Here is a 24,074-nt window from a genome sequence, read left to right on the forward strand (position 1 = left end):
CACAAGAATCACGGAAGGATCCCACAAGAACCAGTTCCCTTGGAGAACACCTCCGGGACCACCGAGTCCAGCCTGTGACAATCCCCACCTTGTCCCCAGCCCGGAGCACTGAGTGCCACGTCCAGGCCTTCCCTGGACACCTCCAGGGATGGGGATTCCATCACCTCCCTGGGCAGCCCCTGCCAATGGCTGACAGCCCTTTCCATGAGGAAATTCCTCCTTGGTGTCCAACCTGAACCTGCCCTGGCACAGCTTGAGGCCATTTCCTCCTGTCCTGTCCCTGTTCCCGAGCACAGCCCGACCCCCACCTGCCTCTTCCCCTCCAATCGGGGAATTTAGGAAGCAACAAAATCTCCCCTCAGCCACACCTGGGGCTCTCCCAACATCCCTTCCCTCTGGAGAACTACCGAGCACAGCACAGAGGTGTCCTCTCCCTCACGCTGTCAGTGCCCAGCATGGAAAAGTCAGCACTTTCCTGTCAGGAAATGTTCCCGAGAAAGATGGAGAGAGGCTATTCACAAGGGTGTGGAGTGACAGCAAAAGAGGGAATGGCTTCCCACTGCCAGAGGGCAGGGTTAGGTGGGATATTGGGAAGAAATTCTCCCCTGTCAGGGCAGTGAGGCCCTGGAACAGATTTCCCAGGGAAGCTGTGGCTCCTCCATCCCCAAAAGTGTCTGAGGCCACCTTGGACAGGACCTGGAGCGCCCTAGGTTAGTGGGAGGTGTCCCTGCCCACGGCGGGGGGGTGGAACGGGATGAGCTTTAAGATCCCTTCCGACCAATCACATTTTTCCCAAAAAAGCACTCGTAAGCATGGACACACTGCAGCGACCATCCCGTTTGGGAGGAAGGACAGCGATTCCCTTTGGACACAGCAGCTGCCATCATCCAAGGACACAACTTAGATGCTCCTACTGAAAAAAACAGCCTAGAAAAATAGCCAAAAAAAAAAAAAAAAGCATCCCTGTCCCAGAAAAGCTGATCCAGCAGGGAATAGCAGCACATCCTCGCCTGCCCATTCCTCCTTAAAACAAGTGGAGCAGCCTTCAAATGGTCTGCTGGGTGATATCACCGTACCTGGGAAATAAAACAGCCTGACAGGGGCGGAAAAAAATTCAAGGAAAAGCTTTGAAGCTCCGGAATTCATTTGTGCCGAGGCCTTTGTATCCCGTTCAGGCAGAAAAATCCCACTCACGCTCATTCCGAGCCCCTTTATCTTCCCAGACAGGTGCAAAGTGGCTCCGGTTCGGATGAAAAGCTGCTGCCAAATTTAGCATTCCGACAAATCGTTTCATCCAGCCTGTGGCACTTCCAAGGTCTCCCTTCGGCACGATCCGCTCCCGGGCAGGCAGGCACCCCTGGAAGCCCCCAAACCTGGAGCAGACAGAGGGAAGAAGATCAGGAACACTGGAAATTACTCTTTTATTTGGGGAAATACAATCAGAAGCCATCCGAGGGATAGAGCCCGTCCCAGCCCAGATCCTGCCAATTAATGGACACCAGGCAATTAATCCAATACAGCTCAGGATTTCTGCATTCCAGCTGCTCCAGCTGCCCCTCTGCAGCCTGGCTCCACCAGATTGCAAGGACCAGATTGCATTTCCAGCCCAGCTCCAGCGTTGGGATTCATGCCAGTGATCCCCAGGGCTCCGGTCCCTGACTCCTGTACGGCAGTGATGCCATTTACAGGCAATTTCGGAATGTTTTGGATAGACTGGATGCGTGAACATTCCCTAAAGCATGAAGGGAAAGGATTAATGCCCTCAGAAATCCCATCTTTTCCCTCTGTCATGACACGGAGGGAGGGTGGCGAAGCATTTAAGGGAATTAAGGAATTAATTTGAGCCTGTCACAAAAGATGGGATGTTCGCACGGATCCGTCCCCACCTCCAGCCTCTGGAGCAAATCCATTCACTTCAGAGCTTCCCAACCTGTGGGAAAGGGTTGAGCCTGGCTCTAAATGCCCGGGGCAATGGCAGGGAGACTACACACATTCCCGGGAGTCCTACACCTTCAGAGGGATGTAAAGGAGAGTTGGAGCATCCCAGGCATCCATCAGCTGGGTTATCCCCATGGATACCTCAGATGCAGCCTCTCCATCAGGGCTCCACCATCCATCCTCCGGAGGCCCCACTGGCTTCAGGAATTCCTTACTCACCTCTGGATGGATGTGTGCTGTTTGTGCAGGAATGGCCCGGGAATGTGAGGGCGAGGGAATTCTGTGGTGTTCTTCCAGCTGGAGCATCATTCCTCAACACATGGATATGGCACGGGGCTGGTTCACACCACAGCCTTGGAATTCTCCATGTCAGCTCCCAGGAAAAGTCCAGACCTCTGTAGGCAGCCTTGGAGCTCTGGAGATCCCTGGAACGTGCCAGGAAGGATTCAGTCAACAGAGAACCCATCCAGCTGCGCTGATCCCGGTGCCCTGACAAAAAAGCCAACAGATTCCAGGGTTAAGGACTGTCCTAAACCTGAAAGCAAAGCAGCCCCCTCCTCCAGGAGATTTGGACAAGGAACGAGGCTCCAGGAATAGCTGGGAACATGGGAAGCTTTTTATTATTATTATTATTCAGTTTGTTGTCGTTGCCACCGCCCCCAGGCACAGCACATCCAATCCCGCTGCACCGAAATCCTGCTCCTGTTGGGCTCCCAGTCAGAGCCAGATGCTCCGTTACTCCCAGGGTAACGAGCCCCTCTCCTCCTCCATCCCAACCCTGCCAATTCCCCTCAGCTGCTCCATTAGGATTACAACAAATCATAGGGAAACGGTGGGAATGAGGCTGGGAGTGCAACAATCTCCCTGAAATCGCAGGGATTCCAACATCCAGGTTATCCAAACCACCTCCTCAATCCCTGCAAACACCAGGCTGGGCTCTGTCGCCCCTGCAGCAGGCACAGGCTGTTCCAGCTGGCTGAATTCCAAGGGGTGATGGCAACAAGAGTCTTGGGAAGGTGCTCTTGTCGTTCTCAAAGGGCACAGGCCACCGGGGAAAGGAGGACAACAGCATTATCCCAACATTCCCTCCAGGGGAAAGAATTCCAGCGCCTCACCCACTGCCTCTCGCTCTCTTGGGAATATCAATTATTGAAGAACTGAGGTCAGAAAAGCCCTCCAAGATCACGGAGTCCAACTGTTCCAAGGCCACCACTATCCCACGTCCCCAAGTGCCACATCCACACGGATTTTAAATCCCTCCAGGGATGGGGACTCCACCCCTGGGGCCTGTTCCAACGCCTGACAACCTTTTCCATGAAGGAGTTTTCCTCCGTATCCAATGGACACCTTCCCTGGCACAACCCGAGGCTGCTCCCTCTGCGCAGCCAACCGTAATTCCACACAAAATTCCCACCAAACCACACGGTTCCCAACCGGCATTTGGGAAGCGCTTTTAAAAACCACAGCAACAGGCATCCCTGCCCCCCATTCCCATGTCACCGAGCGGGAGGTGCCTGGGTTTGCTTCCATCCCCGTGGTGGCTGTGCCTTTCCAGCCCTCCCTCCCTCTCTCCCTTCCCAGCGCGATTCCCGCCCGCGACTCTCCGGAGCCACCAGCCTCCATCGCCTCCTACCAAAGCGCTGCTAATCCGGTGCTTCCAGACTCCTCCAATCCTTCATGATCTCACCACATCTCCCCAGAATCCCGCTCTTCCCGGATGCCCCCCGAGCCAGCACCTCCCAGCCCGAGCCTCCGTGTCATTCCCGAGCCCTGGGAAGCTCCCAAGGCAGGGATGAGCGGCTGGCAGAGTCCCCCCAGCAGGAGCAGCTGCTGCAGCTCTGCAGAGAAGCAGCATCACTCAAACCTTAACTGAAAATCATTCCCTAATGGAGAGGCTTCTCCCCCTGCAGCTGCCTCGGCTTCCCGTGGTTCCTCCAGCACCGGGAGGGGATTTGGAGGGCCCAGGCTGCTGTCCCACCCCTGAGCCTGAATCCCTAAAAACCAGTTAATTCAGAGGGGAGACATCCCAGTCGGAGCCAAACCTGAGGACAGCTGATCCAGAGATAAGCTGGAAGTCCAAATTCAGGCTCAGGCTGGCACACCAGAGGCTGGAGTGCCACCCAAAGGCAGGGCAGGAATTGGAAACCTCTGTCAGGCACCTGAAGGGATCAGACATGGAATTCTGGAACAGGTTGGGTTGGAAGGGGCCTCAAAGCTCATCCTGTTCCACCCCCTGCCCTGGGCAGGGACACCTCCCACTGTCCCAGGCTGCTCCAACCCCTGTCCAGCCTGGCCTTGGACACTTCCAGGGATCCAGGGGCAGCCACAGCTTCTCTGGGAAATCCATTCCAGGGCCTCACCACCCTCACAGGGAAGGATGTCTTCCATAAACTCCTGAGGCATGGGCAGCACTGGGTCCCACTGCAGGTGAGACGGGCAGAGCACGGCTGCCACATTCCCAGCTCCTTCCCTCAGGCACAGCTCTGCCCATTCCCGCCTGTCCCTTCCTTAGGGACCCCCTTTCCAGCCTCCGAGCCGCTTTCCTGGCGGCATCCCTCCCTTTCCCAAGGGGTTCCCACGCCGTGGGCTCACTCTTGGCACGTAGTAAACACGCCCGTGCGCACACGGACGGGTTTGGCTCCACGGAAAAAGCCTGGAAAGGATTTCTCCTGCAGGTTGCATCCCAGAATTCGGCACAGCCCTCGCTGCTCACGATTCCAAGCACAAACTCCTCTTTCCAGCTGCTTTGCTAAATTGGTGCCAGATCTAACTCTGGAAGCCGAGGCTCCGAGACTTGCTGTCAATCCCACCAGCACTTCCCCCTCCCGAGGACGTTACCCAGCCTTATCCAAGCTGTGACTCCTCAGCCCAGAAATTTCTCCCTGGGAAGGAGCCATTGCCATGGAAAAGGACCATTAAATAACAGCTCGCCGGGGTTTCTCAGCAAAGCTCAGGCCATCTTCCTGCCTGCCAGCTCCAGGTGGCTTTTCCTTCGGGAAAAATGAGCGGATAAAGCAGTGCTCCGGGCTGTCGGGATATTTGCTGGCACCCCCCGTGCTCCCCCTTGGACAAATCCCTCTTCCCAAAGCTTTTTCACCTCAGGTTGTAAAAGCCTCGTGGTTTTGCAGGGAATTGAAACTGAAAAAAAGCATGGAACTGAACCCTAAAGGCTCAGAGGGGAGGAAAAGGCGAATTCCTGAGCTCTCCTGAGTCACAGGGCTGTGTTGGCAGCACTGGCAGCCGCTGGAATTCCCAGCTCCATCCATCCCGGCCCTGCCTAGTCCAGGTGCAATAACAACGTGTCATTTTCCTTATCTGCTTCATCCCTGCGTGTTGTTCCTCCTCCCCGCCCACCTTTCGAATGCCCTTGGCTCCATCCTCCTTCGGGAGGAGAGCTCCAGCCCAGGGATGAATCAGGATTTTAGCAGGAGCTTGAGGGATATGGGATGCCTTCACCCCCACAAGCAGGAGCGCTGGCCTTTTCCCAGGGCTCCGTGGCACGAACGCAACTTCCCTGGCCGAGACACCAAAGCACAGGAATTTACCCCGAGGATGAGCTGCTTCCCGATTTCCAGGAACCTGCTCACCTCCCGTGGTGGGAATGGCTGTGGCAGGACGGGGAAATTTACGGATCAGCTGCGTTGGTGCTGTCGGTGGTCCAGGGAGGCAGTGCCAGAGAGCTCTCCCTCACCAGGCAGCACCTGCAGCCGCCCATTCCAGGCTCTCTAGGAAGCCTGGAATGCCGCTGGGACGCGGGCACGGCCCGGGGCATGCGGATGCTCCGCGGAGGATTCGATCCCTCCCCGCGGGCCGCATCTCCGGACATCTGTCGGATGTGACTGGGCAGCAGCAGCTGGAGCCAAGGCACTTGGATAATTTCATTAGGTCAAATCCCTCCCTCCTCTGCTTCCTCAGGATCCTGCTCCTGCTTCTGGAGGCAGCTGGGCTGAACCAGGATGTTTCCCATTAAGGATTCCTCCCTGGCTCCGCTCCTGGCTCCTTTCCCGCTCCTCACACCAGGCTGCAGAGCCATTCCCCGCTTCTCCCGGACCTCAAAGCCTCCTCTAACCCACTTGGCTTCATCCCAGCTCCGAACTGCCAGAGGGGGAAGCTCAGCTCTCACCGGGAGACGCCGCTGCCCGTGGAGATCCCAAATCCTAAATTGCGGCACAGCTCCTCCACAAAGTCCTGGCAGAGGCCTTGGGATCACAGCCCAGCAGGCAGACGGGAGAGGGACCTCGGAGCAAAGCAGAGGTTGGAGACCAATAACCAGGAATAATTATCCTAAGAAGTTCCCAGCTCCCTTCTGTACAAGTCCATGAAATAGAGCAGGGAATTTTACCTTAACCCAGAGAAAAGGAGGCTCAGGGGGGACTTTCTCCCTCTCCGTGACTCCCTGGTGGGAGGGTGGGGCCTGGTGGGGGTCAGGCTCTGCTCCCAGGGAACAAGGGACAAGCCTCAAATTGCCTCAGGGGAATTTCTCTTTGGATATTAGGGAAAATTCCTTCATGGAAAGGGTTGGATCCTGCTGCCCAGGGCAGCCGTGGAGTCCCCATTCCTGGGGGGATTTAGAAGCTGAGTGGATGTGGCCTTTGGGGCCATGGCAGAGCTGGGTGGCTGAACTCTATCTTGGAGGTCTTTTCCAGCCTGAACAATTCCTGAAGGAGAGGAACTGGGAAAGATCAGGCTGGAAAGAAAAAAAACAGCCGGCAGGAACGTGAGCAAACAGCCCCCGTCCAAGCTTTGTCCAGGAATTCCTGGGAGAGGAGCGTGCTCCGATGTCAGCACTCCGTGCCACAGTGACAGGAGATGGGGATGATCCAGAGAGGCAAAAAGGGAAGCGGGAGAGCGTCTGCCAGGCGGGATCCACCTCAGACGCTCCGTGAAGGAGAAAAGGACGGATGGTTGCTAAGGGAAGTGGGACAGATGGCTGGCACCGGCAGCTTGCTGACTCTCGGAGACTCCCAACTCTTTTTTGGGGAAGTGGCAGGGCCGAGCGGGCGAGCGCACAGAGGCCAAGCCCAGATGACCACTTCCCCCTGCCCGCCGGCTGCGAGTGCCAGCACGGATCACGTCGGAGAGGAAAAGGTCACGGAGGCAGCGGGAGCCAAGGCGCATTTGCGCTTCTGCTCATCAGCAGCGCTGCCCCCGCCAGCCCTTCGTCCTCCCCTTCTCCAGAGGCCACCAGCACCATCCCACGGGCAAAGCCCAGCAGGCCCCGGGACAGTGACCGGGCACAGCCGCGGCTCCCAGAGCGGGAAAAGCGCGGGATGCTGGCTCTGGAGCTGCTGTGTGTGAGATCCCATGGCTCCTGGACATGCTGTCTCCCAGATCCGTTTACACCTCTCCCTGACATTTAAAACCATCTGAGCCTCTTGGCTTCTGCTGCTGTCATCCCTGTGCCAGGGCTTTTCTGGCTCTGAAAACAGGCTGGGAGTTGATTTCCCGGCAAACGCAGCCCTCCCGACAGGTCTCCAACCGCGGCGGCAGGGCAAGGGAAAAGGGGGAGAGGGTGGGAATTGCTGCTGCCGTGGGGGTGGGAGGCGTGCCAAGAGCCTGTCAAATCCTGACGGCCACAAACAAGGCTCTGAAAGCAGGAGCTGGGGAGAAAAGAGGGGAAAAAATTCCCTTGGCAGCGAAGGTGGTGGAGCTCAGAGGCTGAGGCACGCAGCACTGTGTGGCTCCGGGCTGGGATTGGAGGGATCCAACGGGAAGAGCAGGGGGTTTGGGGAACCTCTGCCCACCTCGGGCTGGCCCCAGGCACTGCCACATCCATGGGCATAAAACAGAGGGACTCGGGAAGGAAGGAACTGAAAGGGCTCTGAGAGAGCTGGAGAGGGACTCTGGACAAAGGATGGAGTGACAGGACAGTGGGAGTGGCTTCCCACTGCCAGGGGGCAGGGTTAGATGGGATACTGGGAAGGAATCCCTCCCTGTGAGGGGGGTTAGGCACTGGAATGGATTTCCAAGAGCAGCTGTGGCTGCCCCATCCCTGGAAGTGTCCAAGGCCAGGCTGGGCAAAGCTTGGAGCACCCTGGGATAGTGGGAGGTGTCCCTGCTCTTCCAACCCAAACTGTTCTAGGATTCCCTGAAGGAAAAACTCTGGAAGCAACAATTATGTCTTCCCCCATCCCAAGTAATCACGGGCACCCCTTGGATTGAAACCAGGCCAAAAAGTCCTCGAGGAGCTGCAGATCCCAAAATTCAGTGAGCAAGAGCCCACAAGGAACCTTCACCAGGCACCCATTCCCTGCAATCCCACATCCCACACAACCTGGGGGAAGTCCTGAGCAGCACGGACAGGGTCATCCACTCCCCGGGATTGCTCCACCAGGCGGAGGAGGAGGATTTGCTCTGGCCACCTTGGCAGCTACAGAATCCTAGGATCACACAACGGTTTGGGTTGGAAGGGACCTTAAAGATGATTGAATTCCACCCCCCTGTTGTGGGCAGGGACACCTTCCCCTATCCCAGGTTGCTCCAAGCCCTGTCCAGCCTGGCCTGGTGCACTTCCAGAGATCCAGGGGCATCCAGGAAACATTACAAGGCAGCTGATGCTCCACAAAAGGACGGAAGGACCCTGGACATCCACTCTCTGGATCTCCTTTGGGCCACCAGAGATCCCCAGGGAGGGAAGAAGATGAGGAGAGGTGCCAGTGCCAGCTGTGAGCTGCTCTTGCAGCCCATTCCGCTGGCTGTGTGGGCAGCTCCATCTTGGAGCCACATTCCCAGGGAGCTGCTCGGAGCAGCAGCTCCCGATTCCGTGCCAAGCTGCCACTGGCTGCTGTTGAGATAAACCCACACAAACAAACAGGCGCCTGGAAAAGCTGGGAAGATATGGAATGCAGCAGCATGGATGGGCTGTCCCAAGGCTGGCCGCCCTCCAGCTTGTCCCTCCTGCTGATCCCAGTGTTGGGAGATGTCACCGAGCACAGCTTGTCCCCGTCCCTCAGAGCAGTAGGGAGTTTTCCTGGGGGCCACACCTTTCCTCTTTGTCAGTGGCTCCAGTTCAATTCCCAGGGAGTGGGAATGCCCAGGGATTGGGTGGTAGAGGTTGGAGAGGAGCATCCACCTTCAGGGAGGGAGGATTACGGCTCTCCTGCAGCTCTGGAGCTGAGGGAACAAACCCCATGGACACCCCCTTCTCCCATCCCCACCTGACTGCTGGGATGTGTGGGAGCAAGGCCAGATGGATTTGTGTCACCCAGACCACTTCAAAGCAGGACACAAAGCTCAAATCCCTCATCCCAGGACACTGACACGGGACATCACCCAGGAACAAAACTGCCTTAAAATTCACTGGAAGTATTCCAGGAGAGCCTGATCCCACAGGCGTGGACAAAACTAAACACAGACCCTAAGAATCCCAAGGGTTCTCTCCCAAACCTTTTAAACCCTTTGCTTTCCTCTGCATCCACAAGCAATTCCGTGGCCCCTGTCCCTCCTGCCAGGTGTTAATGAGGGCTCCCCTTCCCCTCAGGCAGCAAATCCCCCTTTTTGGGGGCAGAGGGCCAAGGATTTGTGCTGTGTCCACCCCTGGCAGGCACAGAGCCAGGGACACGCCGGCATTCCAGATGTCCGGCTGCTGGCACAGCGACTCCGGCTGCGCCAGGGCTGTCCTGCAAATGAGCCCGGCAAGACACAAAGAGGCTGATTTCCCAAATTAAGCTGCTGGAATTACTCATCCCAAAATCAGTGGCATCAGCTGCTCACGGTGACACCAATTACACGCAGTCACTGCCCGGCGCTGCTTCCCACTCATCCCAGGACATCCCTACTACAGGCATTCCCAAGGCATGGAGCAGTGGAAGGTCAAGAAGGAATTATTTTAAACCAAAAAAAAGGTGGATTTAGGTGGGATATTGGGAAGAAATCCTTCCCTGTGAGGGGGGGTGAGGCACTGGAATGGATTTCCCAGAGAAGCTGTGGCTGCCTCATCCCTGGAAGTGTCCCAGGCCAACTTGGATTGGGCATGGAACAACCTGGGATGGTGGATGGTGTCCCTGCCTGGAACTGGATGGGATTTAAGGTCCATTCCAACCCAAACCATTCCAGGATTCTTCCAGCAGAGGTGCCACCAGCGTGGGACATGGAAGAGGCACAAGGTGACAGAAGCTGGGAGAGCTGCAGCTCTCTCTGCTGCTGGACACAGTGGGGACACACCTTGGAGCCCCCCGGAGCAGTCACGGATCAGGGGGAGGCTGGGCTGGAGCAGGCAGCTCCAGGGAATGGCGTCACCGATGCAGAGCCGAGCTTCACCGGAGCCTCTCCTTGAAATGTTTTTTGCTGGATCACCAGCCCTGTTCTCAGGGACACTGACTCATCCTCAGGAGTGCTCTTGCTGCCGGCTGCACTCCGGATCAGGCAGCAATTCCTGACACACCTCCCAGCTATGGGGGAGCATCCCTGAATCTGCCAGCTGGATTCTTCTCCTTGCCAGAGGCCAACTGGGATACCCAGAGTCAGGGAGTCATGGAATGGTTTGGGCTGGAAGGGACATTAAAGCCCATCCAGTGCCACTCCCTGCCATGGGCAGGGACACCTTCCACTGTCCCAGGGTGCTCCAAGCCCTGTCCAGCCTGGCCTTGGACACTGCCAGGGGTGAGGCAGCCACAGCTTTTCTGGGAAATCCACTCCAGGCCCACCCCACCCTCAGAGGGAAAAGTTTCCTCTCAATATCCCATCTAAACCCACACTCTGCCAGTGGGAAGGCATTCCCCTTGTTTTGTAACTCCATGCCCTTTTCCAAAGACTCTCCAGCTCTCTTGGAACTCCTTTAGGCACTGGAAGGGGCTCTGAGGTCTCCCTGCAGCCTTCCCTTCTGAAGGCTGGACACCCCAGCTCTCTCACCCTGTGTCCCTCCCTCTGGCATCTCCATGGCCTCCTCTGGACTCTCTCCAGCAGCTCCACATCCTTCTTATAGTGAGGCACCCAGAGCTGGATGCAGCATTCCAGGTGGGATCTCACCAGGGCAGGATAGAGGGGGGAAATCCCCTCCCTGAACCTGCTGGCCATGCCAGGGAAAAATTTACGTGGGAGGAAAAATCCTGGTCCATCCCCAGGGCCCCCTCATACTCTGGCCACAATCCAGGAAGTAACTCACCTTTTCCCAAGGCACTTCCAGCAGCTCCAGAGCCCCAGCCTGCATCCATCCCACCAGCACAGCAAGGAGCCCACCAGGATTTCCAAAGGGAAGGGCAGCCCCTCCTTAATTCCCCTTTTATGCCATCACTCCTCTGCTCCAGCTGTGAGGCTGATGGGCAGCACTTGGGCTGAGTGGGGAGGGAAACCAGGAAAAGCTTTTACCAAGGGCAGGACGCCAAAACCCTCAGGAATTAAAAGTGTTTGGCAGTCTCCCACTGTTCCTGGCCTGTCCATCCAAACATGACAATGCCATGCCTTCCACCTCCTCAGTTTCCTTGGGAAAATGGGCCCATCCGTCTTCCCCTCCCACTCAGGGGTGTCCAAATCCCCTTCCCAATTTCCGTAGGTGCAGCTCCAGAGGCTCTCATGAGGGAGCTCATTTACTGTGACCTAAATATTCCCTGTGCTCTGCTCCTCTGCCTCGGCACCTCCGGAATCCACGGAATACGAGCGGGATTTCTGCAGGGGAAGAGCAGCAGCGCCTCCCCATCCCAGGGTTTTTCCTGCCATCCCTGTCCCTGCTCCCTGCACGAGCTCCCTGTCTGGGGCAGCCCCATGTTCTCCTCCTTCCCACATCCCTTTTTTCCTACGGGAAGCCATCCCAAAGGGATGAGGGGCTGGGACTGCTGGCAGCCACCCCATCCCACTGCCCAGCCGTGCTGCAGGAACGGGACAATCCCATCAGGGACTTTCCTCCCTGTGGGAACCATGGCCGGCAAGTAACAATGGATGGGGTGGCTGCGGTAGAATATTCCAGCACAAGCAAGCTCCCTTCCTGCTTTTCCAAGGCTGTTTCCCTCAGGAATTCGCAGCTAATTTAGCCAGAGGTCGGGCTCCCTTGGCCGGGGCTGAGGGAGGATGCAAATGGGACAGGTTGCTATAAAAAGCCACCAGCAGCTGCTTTTTTTGGAAGTCAGGTATTGATTTTTCCTTGTGGAGCTCTGACTGGAGGGCACAGCATGGAGAGGGGGGCACCTCTTCCCGGATAACAGAGCTGGGAGTGATCCCCGTGTGGCACATCCCGCTTGGATCGGGTGGGAAGGGCAATGAGCAAAGCACAACCCCACCACTGGCTCCCAAAACGACCCCAATCCCGCTCCTGCTCCCTCCTTTCCAGACATCCCCGCGCCGCTGCCAGGCCCTGCTCCCTAAGAGGGATTCTTGCATATTCCCGCTGCTGCTTTAGGGACATCTCCCACGGAGGAGCAGCAAGCTGCTGGGCTAGGGACACGGTGCAATCCATTTGAGCATCCACGGAAAGCTCTCTGGAAGCGCAGCTGCAGCTGCCCTGAGGGTCCTGGATGTTCCCATTCCTCCTCTCTCCCTCTCATTTTCAATACCTTTGCCAGCAAAAGGAAAAATAAAGGAATTGCTGCTCGCAGCAGAAGTGATTTTCCACTCCCGCCTCTCTCCCACACTTGGATCAGCCAGGACCGTGGCCTGAAATCACATTCCATGCATTAACATCAAGCCTTCCCAGAATCCCCGCATCCCGGTGGCGCTCCGGGCTTTTCCGGGATGGTTGGTGGCTCTGTGCTGAGAGTGGTCCCCGCTGGTGGCGTTCCCATGGGAAGTGAGCCGGGATGCGGCCCCGTCCCGTCCCAGGTGGTTGCGGGGACACGGAGAGCCTCGTTGCATCCCGGAATTCCCGTCGCCCCGTGCTTCCCGGGATGCTGGGACGCTCCGTGTCCCGGCGCCTCGGCCCGGCCCGTGCCCCGGGGCTCTCCCGGTAGTTCTCCCCGGGAGCCACGAGGAGGAGCTTTCAGACCGCACCGCCGCATCCCGGGGCTCCCGGCGCATCCCGCTCCATCCCGCTCCATCCCTCTGTTCCCAGACGTCCCAGTGCTCCTGGAGCATCCCTGTACCCCCAGGGATCCTGATGCTTCCAGACCTCCTGGTCATCCCATCTGTTCTCAAGATTCCCGGTGTTCCTGGAGCATCCCTGTGCTTCAAAGGGACCCAGTTCCAGTGCACCCCAGTGTTCCCAGTGCATTCCAGTGTTCCCTGTGTTCCCAGAACTCCCAGTGCTCCTGGAGCATCCCTCTCATGGGTCCTTATGCTTCCAGTGCACCCCAGTGCTCCCAGTCAATCCTGTGTTCCCCGCGTGCTTCCCAATGCTCCTGGTGCATTCCGGTGCCGCCTCTATTCCCAGTGCTCCCAGTGCGTTCTGGTGCTCTTCCCAGGGATCCTGATGTTCCCAGCGCATCCCAATACTCCTGTCTCTCCCAGTGCATCCTGGAGCTCCCCGTACTCGCATCCCGGCACATTCCAGTGCTGCTGGTGCCCCTGACTCCCCTTGGCCCTTCACACCCATTCCCAGAGCTGCATTCCAGGGATTCCATTCCCCAGCCCCGCTCTCCCGCCTCGGGACCCACAGCTCGTCCCTATGGAAAACCACCCAGGAAGCGCTGGATTCAGGACGGGGCTTTACCAGAGTCCTACGGAAGCTGCTCCAGCTCCTGCCTCGTGCTGCTGCCCTGGGGCTTCCCCATGGATGGCTCCTGTCTGCTGGGATAGTGGCCCATCCCATTCTTTCCCACTCCTTCTTACCCCGTTTTACTCTTTCCCATCCTTTCCCTTCCCACCCCACCCCTCCCATCCCATCCCTGGTGAGAGTGCTGGCATGAGGGATGTGGGAGCGTCTCCAAGACGGGTGCCCACATTCCCACTCCTGTCCAACCCCACCCATTGCACCCCTCCGCGGGATTTGCACTTCCATCTCCTCCAGGATGGATCCCCATCCCATTCCCGCCGGCAGCCGGGGGTGTCGGATCCTCCCTGGCAGCGCCGGTGGAGCCGTTCTAAATCCGGCACCTGGGATTGGGGTGGGAGGATTTGCGTCAGCCGGTGACACTCGGCTGAGGAGGGGGATCCCGGCGGGATGAGTCAGGCGGGGAGGAGTTCCCCGGAGCGGGATGGGGCCCAGAAGGGGTGGGACACTCAGGATGAGGTTGGAAGGAAGAGGAAGAGGAGCCTTTCCTGTTCCTGGAGGAAAGCCAGGCTGGGACTGTGGGATGTGCCACCCTCCTGCCTCCTTCCTGCAGCCCCCTGGGATGGGGAGACTCCCCGGAGCCCAGCAGGGCTGAGCTCAGCCACAGTGCTCCCCTCTGCATTCCCAACGGGAATACCCTGCCCTGGGTGTGTTCCTGCTGGACACGAGGGAGGGGGAGCTCATCCATGCTTGGAACCCCAAAACATGGGCAGTGGATGGGGAAGCCCTGCCTGGGACTCCTGAGATGGGCACTTAGACATCCCATCCTATCCTATCCTATCCTATCCTATCCTATCCTATCCTATCCTATCCTATCCTATCCTATCCTATCCTATCCTATCCTATCCTATCCCATCCCATCCCATCCCATCCCATCCCATCCCATTATTTCCCATAGCTTCTCATTCTTTCCCATTCCATCCCATTCCACTCCATTCCTTCCCATTCATTCTCATCCCTCCCAATCCCATCTCCTACACTTCCATCCCTCCCCATCCCACCTCATCCATTTCCATCTTTTCCTACCCTATCCCACCCTATTCCTGCTCCACGCCCCATCCCTTATCCCATCCTATCCCATCCCTCACCCCCTCTCCCGGGAAGGATTCCCTCCAAGTGTGGCCAGGGGCCACTAATGAGGGCAAGACCCAGCAGAGTTCAATTAAGTGCTGACACTGTTCCAGCTCATCCCATTCCATCCCATCGGAGCCCAGAGTACCTCCGTGCACAGAGAATTCCCTGCGGGAAACCAGGGAACAGCAAATTGTCCCACTGGTCTGATCCACCCCAATGTCCTCCTCCCACTCCTGTCTCCACTTCCCCACAAAGCCTCTATCACACGCCACGGATGCACTCCAACCACATGGATGGCTCTGGAGCCTCTGGAATACCAAGACCTCCCTCTCCTTCCCAGCTCTTGGAGAGGAACTGGGAAGAGCCACAGGCGCTGCTGGAGCACTGCAAGCCCTCATCCAGGCGATGAAATGGCCCATTCCCAAAATACCCTCAAGGATCGCACATCCAGGGAAGGCAGCAGGTGCTCGGCAGCACTGGCAGGATCCTGCTGCCTTCCAAATCCTTTTTGGGAATCCAGACAGCCTGCTGCGCCGTGGAACGGCTCCATATCCATGTGGGAATAACAGGTGGGGGCAGGAGAGCGGGTTCATCATCCCGGTGCTCCCCGCCGCGGCGGGAATTGCTTTCCCGTGCTGCGCTGGAGCTTCGGGAAGCCCATCTGGCGCTCTCCATGCCGGCGAGCTGGGAATTTGTGGAGCGTGCCGGAGGTGGCCGGTGCCGGACATCTGCTCCCGGCCTCAGGGAGCACGGGAGCGGGAGGGCACCGGCAGCGGTGCGTGACTCCGGAGCCGCGGGCTGCTGGAAGCATGCAGGGGGCTGATAGTCCCAACATCTGTCAGCAGCTGGCACGGAGCCGGAGCCAGAGCTCTCCCTATCCAACACACAGCATTCCTGGGATGGCTGCTGTGCTTGGATGAGGGCTGAGTGCTGGGGAGTGGCTATGGAGCAGAAGCAGCCTGTCCCAGTGTCCCCTTTTCCACTGCAGGACACATCCTCCCATCCCACAAAACCGGGTGCCAGAGGCTCCAGTGATGGTGTTGGAGAGGGATCAGATGGGATTGGGATTGCTGTGTCCCATTTTCCTGGTGGAGAGGATGGGATGAAGTTTCCATTCCCCTGTGAGGTTGTGGGAGCAGCATTTCCATCTCCATGGATGCCTCAGTCCCATTGACTCCTTGTAGTGCTGGATATTGGATTGTGCCAATTCAGATGGGATATGGGAAGAGATCCCTCCCTGTGAGGGTGGGGAGGTCCTGGCACAGGGTGCCCAGAGAAGCTGTGGCTGCCCCTGGATCCCTGGAAGTGTCCAAGGCCAGGCTGGATGGGGCTTGGAGCACGCTGGGACAGTGGAAGGTGTCCCTGCCCATGGCAGGGGCTGGAATGAGATGGGCTTTAAGGCCCTTTCCAAACCAGACCATTCCAGGATTCCATGATCTTCAGCTGTGCTGCTCTCACTGAGAAACTGGCCCCTTCCCAAGCAGCTGAAGATCCTGGAATCCCAGAATGGTTGGACTTGGAAGCAACCTTAAGGCTCATTCCCGCCCCTGATTACACAGGAGCTGTCAGAGGGGTTTGGCACAAGCTGTTCCCAACAATCCTTGGCCATTAAATCCCTCCTCCTGACCATTAAGTGCCTCCACTCCTGTTTATCTCCAGGCCGGGATGTCAGGTGAATTCCCACCTTGCCTCTTCCCGGAGCTGGCATGGGATCAGCCTCCCTCCTCCCTGCTTCTCCTGCCCCTCCGGTCCTGCCTTTCTGCATCCATCACAGGCAGGTGTTCGAGGCTTTTCCAGCCGGATCTGCTCCAGTGCTAGCAGGGCTCTCCTGGACTTTGCTCCGGCGCCTGCAGCAGGATGGAGATGTTTGGATAACAAACGGATGTGGCAGCGCTGGCCATGGGTCATCACCCCTGTGCCATTGCCTTCCCATGCTCCTCCACCTCTGGTTTGGCATGAATTCCCGACATTCACGGCTTTCCCTGAGTCCTTTGTAGGGCCAGACCCGAGCTGAGGGCTTTCTGTAGGATTTTCTCCCAGGTGCTGGGCTTCAGTGCCCGTTGGATGAGGATTGGGCACAGCTGTGTCTTGGCATCACCCTGGGAGCGTGGTCTTTCCAGATGGGATCTTTTCCAGAGCTTTTTCTTCTCCAGGCTACCCTGCTTCTGCCTTCAGAGGGAAAATCAAGGCCTCTCCCAAGGCTTTGGAGGGAGGGTTCACCCCAAAATGTGTCTGTGGAGGCAACAAGTCTGAGGCGGCTGCGCAAAGATTCCCAGATGTGGGAGAAATCCGTGGAGCTGCTGGTCAGGGTGATGAGTGTAGCAGGAATTTCTCTCTTCTGCCTTTTCCTCTCAGATTTTCAGGCATATCCTTCATTTTCTATCTCTATCCCATTTTTCCCAATCCCACTGACCTCACTCCTGCCCTCACAGCCATGGGAATCAAAATTGCTCATCCCCCATCCATCCATCCATCCATCCATCCATCCATCCATCCATCCATCCGACACAGGAATGATTTATCCCTAATTGTACAGTGACTCGGCCCTTCCATCCTCCATAAAAAACCCCAGAGAGGCACTTTGGGAACTCCTGAGGAGCCGGAGAGCTCGGCTAATAGGGGTCACAGCTCATTACGGAGCCGTGCTCCGCAAATTATCCGACATCAGGATGCAGAGAGCGGTGGTTTCGGATGCACTGAGAGCTCCTGGCTCCATGTTGGCAGTGCCAGAGCACTTTGGAATGGGCAGGGAAAGGGCAGTGGCTGCGCTCTTCCCTCCCTGGCCAGAGTATCCAAGGGCAGCTTCTTCCAGCTCTGCCTTTCCCAGGCATCGACCGGCGGCGCTCATGAAAAAAAGATGATCCAGGGCCGGCGCTGAAGGGCTGGGAAAGCAGCGGGAGGGAGGATGGTGTTCAACAGGATTTGGAGCGGGGAAAACCACTCCCAGCCTGTATCCCAGCTCTTCCCCTGGAATGCGGAGTGGGATCATCCAGACACCCTGTGTTGCCATTCCCAGCTTTGCCCGGGACAGCATTCCGGATGCTGGGAGCACAGATCACACCCAAACCCCTTCCCGGCTGGTTCCAGCCTTCCCAGTGAGGATCCAAAGGCACACCGGGGCCTCTGGGAGTCGGGCCCTGCTGAGTCAGGGCAGCGGGGCTGGAGCGACTCCATCGATCGAAACCTGATCCCAAATTGGCTGCGGAGAAGGACCCCGGCACGACCCGGCTCTGAGCAGCCAGGAAGGACAAACCCTCCTGTCTCCGCAGGATTTTGGGAGGCGGGATCCACGCATCCCCGGCCCAAACCTGCTGCAGAGCCTCCTGGTTCCATATGGGCTTCTCCTGCATCCCGTGGCTGCCACGGGCTCGGAGCCAGCAGGAAGGATCCGAGCCCTGTGGCGCGGCCTCGGATCCCGTCTCACCTGCCAAGCAGCTGCTCCCAGGGACAAAGTCCACGCCGCGACCTTCAGCCTCCACCTGCCGCCTTTCCCGGCTTTCCTCTGAGCTTTCCGGGCGCCCTGGTGATGCTGGAGGGCCCAGAGCTTTCGTCCCTGTTCCAGCAGCCAGGCCATCCCTGTGGAGCCAGGCACCATCCTAACTAATGCTGGGAAGGCAGCTGCCTCGGGATTGCAGAGAGATCAGCCAGGAGGATTTATGGCCAAAATTGTCCCAAAAAGACAAGGAGCATTGGGAAGCTGAGGCGTATAAACACCTGAAACGGGAGCATGTGGCACCACAGAGTAGGGATGAGGTGGCAGGAGGACAGGGAATATGTGGCATTCCCCATGGCCACCCACCCTGGCTTGTGTCTCCCCTGCTATGCCACCATCCCCAGCACTCCCCGTGAGGTATAATCCATGTTCCTGCTTCCAATTCTTGCATTCTCCTAATACTTTTCTGCCTGGGAGAGGAGCAGGAATAAACTCCTTGGATGGCAAGCACAGCTCTCCACTGCTGGATATCCCAGCTCTGTGCTGGAGCATCCCAAGCTCTCCACCCAGATCCCTGGCAGCTTCAGGCTCTAACTGGAAGACCCTAAAATTCCCAACGTGCCTTTTTTGGGAGCCACCACCCCTCGGCCCCACCCAGGGACACGCTGGTGTGGCACGGGCATGGAAAACTCCAGCAGCTCCAAAGGGTTGGAGCCACGCAGAGCGAACAGGGAGGATGCGCCGAGGGCAAACAGCGCCAGCCGCGACGGGAACGTCCCTTGGAGCCGCTGGCAAATGTGGCGCCGAGCGGCTCTGCCACACGGCGGATGCTCCCTCCGTAATTAAAATATCCAGAGGATACTCAGTCGCCACCCGGATAATTACTCCCATCAAGCGAGCGAGGCCTGGCTGGGGCTCTGCTGCATTCCCCGCTTCCCACCGGCCCCACGGGTGGCCTTCCGGCCTTCCCCGCGGATCCACAGCCCGCGGATCCGCCGCGCTGCTCATCCACGGGCCAGCGAGCTTGTCCATCAGTTATCCGCTCATGGAATAACACGCGGCAGGATGAGCATCCCCCCGGGGCCAATCTCCGCCGCTCGCCTTCCCATGCCTCCCCCGGGGGCTTCTCCCGGGATGCGCCCGGGGGAGCCCGGCGGATCCCGCCCGGCCGCCGGACCGGTTCTGCCCCGCGCTGTGTTTGCACAGAGAAGGCAAACACGGCCAGGAGCGGCGGAGCGGGAATAGGGAGCGATGGGAACAATGGGAGCAGCAGCCGGGTGCCGCCGTCGGCTCATTAACATCTTTATTAGCTGTGACAAGCGCCGGGTCACCGCCCGCTCATGTCCGACTCGAGGAATAGTTCGCTTCCTAAGCCCCTGTAATTGCTCCCGTTAGGCTCCGAAAATTTCCTTGTTTTCCATGGAATTACCCCCGGCTTGGCCTCGGCCCGGAGATTAATGCGGATAAACAGCTCCAGCGAGGGGTAATAAATACAAAGGGAAAGGTTCTCCCCATTGGGTGGGGAGGGAGAAGAGGAAATATCCATTTTCTCCCCAAAATAAGAGGGAAAATGAAGAGAAAGGAGAGGAATGACTCCTTCTGGAGCAGCCAAGCAGCAGAATGTGCCTTTTCCAGGGAGTCCTGAGTGGGCACTTGGGTGATACTCCGCAGATGCAGGAGCATCTTCCTGCCCGGTAGGGACACGCTGGGCAGGAATTAGGGGCACTCGGGAATTTGGGATGGCAGCGACTCAGGTGGCCTAAGGGTTCAGGGCACCGGGGACTCACAGGGCGCTATTTTGGGCCAGCTTTCTCCTTCCACACTGGCCCGAGAAGCAGGAGAAGTCTCCCGGGCAGGTGCCGGGGCGCGGCGGGCGTCGGAGGCTCACGCGTGGCCCTCGCCGAGGCGCCGGGCCCGTGACTCAGCAGCGTTTTCCACCCACTTGGCCCCGCTGGAAGTGACGGCGGGAGCGGCTGAGTGGGAGCGGGAGGTTACGGAGCTGCCGGGCTGTCTGTGCGTGTGGGGATGGGGATCTCAGAGCTCGCTGGAGTGTGTGGGAAGCGAGCGGAGAGGAGCGGAGTGAAAGCCAGGGCCGCTGCCAACGGCTCCATGAGAAGGTTCCCACCAAAGGGGCAGAAACCATTCCAAAATCAAAATAAAGCTCCGTGGCCGCGGGAGGATGCTCCGCCAGCCCCGGAGCACAGAGGGGCAGAGAGGTGCCCTTTTCCCAGCCCACCCGGAGTGCCAGGAAGGCTGGCAGCAGGCTGGCACCGCTCCCCCTCACTGGAAGAGCTTTGCCAGGGTGTACGTGCCTGAGTTTGCCTGGCACGCGGCTCCCAGCTGGCTTTCCAAAGTGGGATGTGCCTGGCCCAGCTCCGAGGGGCTGGGAGAAGCCCCTCATCCCCAGGGAAGGGCCAGCGGGATGGAGCCCCTGGTGTGAGTCAGGCACACGAGACCAGATCCCTCATCCCTTATCCCGTATTCCCCGGCTAGGGAATTCCACAGCACTGGGGAGTCGCCTTTGCCCCCAGCTCAGCCCCATCCCTCAATCCAGTGCCTGCCAGTTCAGGGTTTTTATAGGGAGATGTTTCCTGCTTCATTCCCTGCTCCAAACCCAGCCTAGGGGCAAGGAAAGTCCCATTTTAGCCCCCCAAAGAGCTTCCAAACCATGGCAGCGGTGGTTTCCTGCCTTTTCCTGGCCCGGTACGACTCCAGAGAGATTCCGGCTGATTCCCAGCAGTTTGGGTCGGAAGGGACCTTTAAAGGTCATCTGGTCCGAGTTCCATCCCACAAGGCCAGGTTGGGCTCTGCCCCTGGAGGCTCCCACTAGTCCTGGACCAGCCAGGAGTGTGCCAGCCCCCTTGCCCCATCCGGCGTGGGTCTCTGACCCCATCACCCCATCCTGGGATGGATCTCTGATCCCCTCACTCCAGCAGAAAGTGGGAGCCGGCACAGTTCCCAGTTCCAGGGGCAAACGCCCCCAGTCTCCACCATCTTTCCCCCTCCTGTCGCCTCCATCCATGGGCACATCCTGTATCAGCAGGGTCTCCTCCTCGGCCGCGCTCCCTCGCACCCCGGGGACCCCAGGCCCGCACCCCTGGAACACGACTGGAGCGGCAGGAATTCGCCGGGAATTGCCTTAGAGCGATGGTGTGAGGGATAACGGGAGCGAGCTCCTCCGAATCCACTCCGTGTTTTCCGCCGCCCGCAGCGCCCGCCGCGCCCGCAGTGCCCCGGCAGCGCCCGCCGCGCCCCGGCTCCGCCAAAACCCGGCCTGGATCCCGGCGGAGCGCGGCACACGGAGCCTGCGGGGGCCGAGAGGGGCCCCGCGCGCGGCCCCACGCGTGTGCGCGGGGACCCGGGGCGGGCTCGGCCTCCCCAGGGAATGCCACCACGAGAACACGTGTGGGCGGCCCTCTGTGCCACCCCTGTGCCTGCCCGCCTGTCCCTGCCCCGTGCCACGCGTGTCCCCTTCCCCACGAGGATGCGGCGCGTGGATCGGGGCGGGGGGGGACGGCGGTCCCGCAGCCGCGTTACCGGCGCCGCGCGTGCGGGCCCGCGGGGGCGTCACCGCGGGCGGTGTCACCACCCCACGCGTGTCCCCCTCCCTCCGTGCGCGTCCCCGACCCCCCCCCCCCTCGCCGCCGCTCCGCTCCCTCCTCCCTTCCCGGCGGCTGCAGTTTCCAATCCCGCCAGCAGCGAGCAGCAAGTGGATGCAGGATCGCGCCGCACACGCACCCGCACACACCCGCACACGCACCCGCACACGCGCGCACCCCGCAGCAGCGGGCGGCCAGCACGGGCTCCGCGGGGCTCCCGGCCCCCCGCCGCCGCATGCGGGCCCCCGCCGCCCCGCCGCCGCCCCCCGCCCCGCCGCCCCCTCCCGCCGCCGCCTCCGCCGCCGTCTGATGAGCCGCGGCCCCGCCGCACCGGGCAGCCGCCGCCCCGCCGCCCCGCCGCGCCCCGCCGCCGCCCGCCACCATGTACCTGCACCCGGAGGCTGCCAGCGCAGGTGAGCCCCGGGCCGCCGGGGAGGGGGGGACGGGGACACGCAGGACGCGGGGACACGCACCGGGGGTGGCCGGCCGCTCGCCGCCCCCCCGGGGATCCGCCGTGGCCGCTGCCCGCTTCCCCCCGCGCCTCCCCGGGAGTTACGGTAGTTTGGGCAGAAAGTCACCGCCGCCGCTGTCACCGCGCTGCGGAGCTGCCGGAGCCACCGACACCCCCCGCCCGGCGACACCCCAACCCCCGCGGGCAGCATCCTGCTCCCCAGCGCCCCGAAAAACACGGGGCGAGCCCCAAATCCCGCTGGGTGCCGGCGCCCAGACAAGCATCCAGCACATCCCGCCTCTCCTCACCCTGCGGAGCTGCCGGAGCCCCGGCTCCCCCCCGGGACACCCCAAGCCTCGGGGGCAGCACCCCGCTCCCCAGACCCCCAGCAAACCCCCAGACTCCCGGGGGAGCCCCAAATCCCGGCATCCAGACCAGCACCCAGCGGTCAGCACATCCCTGCTCCTCACCGCCCGCGCCCTCCGTCCTTCTGGGGGTCCCCCAGCCCCGTCCTGCTGCACCTCCGGAATGGCACCGGGACACGCGGGGGTGGGCGGCTGGAGAAGGGGCTTCCTCCGGTGCGGATTTGCTGAGCTCATGCTCGGGAGGCAGCAGTCGGCCCCGCACCAGGGAATCTGGGACGCTGGTGGGGACGTTTTGGGGGTGCCCGAGCCGGTGCGGAGACACAGGGATGCTGCCGGAGCGATGCGGATCAGCGGGGCCTGGCAGCTGTCCCCGGCCGTGTCCCGGGGCCCGGGGAGCGGGCAGAAGGACAGCGTGTCCTGCGGTGGCGTGGGGGACGTGCCGGCGGGGACGCGGGGACAGCGGGCGCCGCCGGGGAGAGCTGCAGGTGCCAGGCCTGCGGGATCCGGCAGGTTGGGGAGCGCCGGGCACCGCCACGCGCTGTCACCCGCGGCAGGTGACAGCGTCACCGCTGCCCGGGAGTTGGCAGCTCCGGCCGAGCTGCCTTCGAGGGCAACTTTCCGCCTGCCCGCAGGCTGAGCGCTCCCACCGGGAGCGGCTCCATCCCGTGCCACCGCGACCCCGCAGGGATGCCCGGAGCGCGGCACGGCACTGCTTGGCCCAAGGTCACCCGGGGGGGTGGGTGGCGGAGGGGGGACGCCAGCCCGTCCCCGCCGGCAGCAGCGTGGCGGGGCTCCCCTTCCCTCCCGGTGCCCGAGATTTGTTCCTGCGTTATTTCCCCTCCAAACTTTGCACCTGCCCCCAATTTGTCCCCCCTCGTCCCTGCCAGATGTTCCTGCCGGAGACCAGTGGGCCACCGACGGCTGCCTGTGCCATGGCCAGAGCTGCTTGGCCGGCTGGAAGCTCCCAAGGCAGAGCTCGAGCTGCCGGATTTGGGGGGGACAGGCCCCCTGTCCCCGCTTCCCAAACCCCGTGCTCCCCGGCTGCTGGGGCTCCCGTCACGTGGGAGTTTTCCCACGTCACCGGCGGCGGCTGTGCCGTGGCGCCTGGAGCCGTGGGGTGCTGGGGGTGCACACACCTGTGCCGGCACCCTGGCACTGCCTGTTTCCTTGGATGTTCCCCCCTTTCCCGGATTTTCCGGCCGTGGTGCTGAGGGGGTGCCAGGTCTGTCCCCCCACGCCGACAGAGGCTGAGGGGGTGCTGGCAGCTCACACCCCCGCGGGATTTGGGAAGAGCCGGCCAAGCCACATCCCGGGGTGAAGCAGTGCCTTGTTGTCCCCCCAAATCCCTGCCCGAGGTGGCCCCAGCCTCGTCCTCCTCGTTCCCTGCTCCGTGTCACCGTGCGGGGACAGTGGCTGAGGCCCCCAGCACCGGCTGTGTTTCATGGGGGGAGAAGACGCTGTGTGGGGAAATTCTGGAAACTTTGCCGCCCAGGGAAAGGGGGATCCGGGGGGGGGGGGGCAACGCGGAGCCCGGAGGTGCTGCTGGGGCCGTCTGGTTCTGGGCTCGGAGACGCCCGAG

At 60.2% G+C, this 24,074-nt stretch overlaps 1 long non-coding RNA gene across 1 annotated transcript; it reads right to left on the minus strand.

The window, feature by feature from the left end:
* Positions 1–1,101: 1,101 nt before the first annotated feature.
* LOC138112100 (uncharacterized) lies at positions 1,102–11,111 on the minus strand. The gene is made up of 3 exons (XR_011151551.1): positions 11,042–11,111; positions 2,158–2,427; positions 1,102–1,373 (listed from the first exon to the last, which is right to left on the minus strand). It is a non-coding gene; the product is annotated as an uncharacterized lncRNA (long non-coding RNA).
* Between the last annotated feature and the right edge of the window lie 12,963 nt (positions 11,112–24,074).

This window comes from Aphelocoma coerulescens, chromosome 5, assembly GCF_041296385.1.
Source record: "Aphelocoma coerulescens isolate FSJ_1873_10779 chromosome 5, UR_Acoe_1.0, whole genome shotgun sequence".
Classification (NCBI taxonomy): domain Eukaryota; kingdom Metazoa; phylum Chordata; class Aves; order Passeriformes; family Corvidae; genus Aphelocoma; species Aphelocoma coerulescens.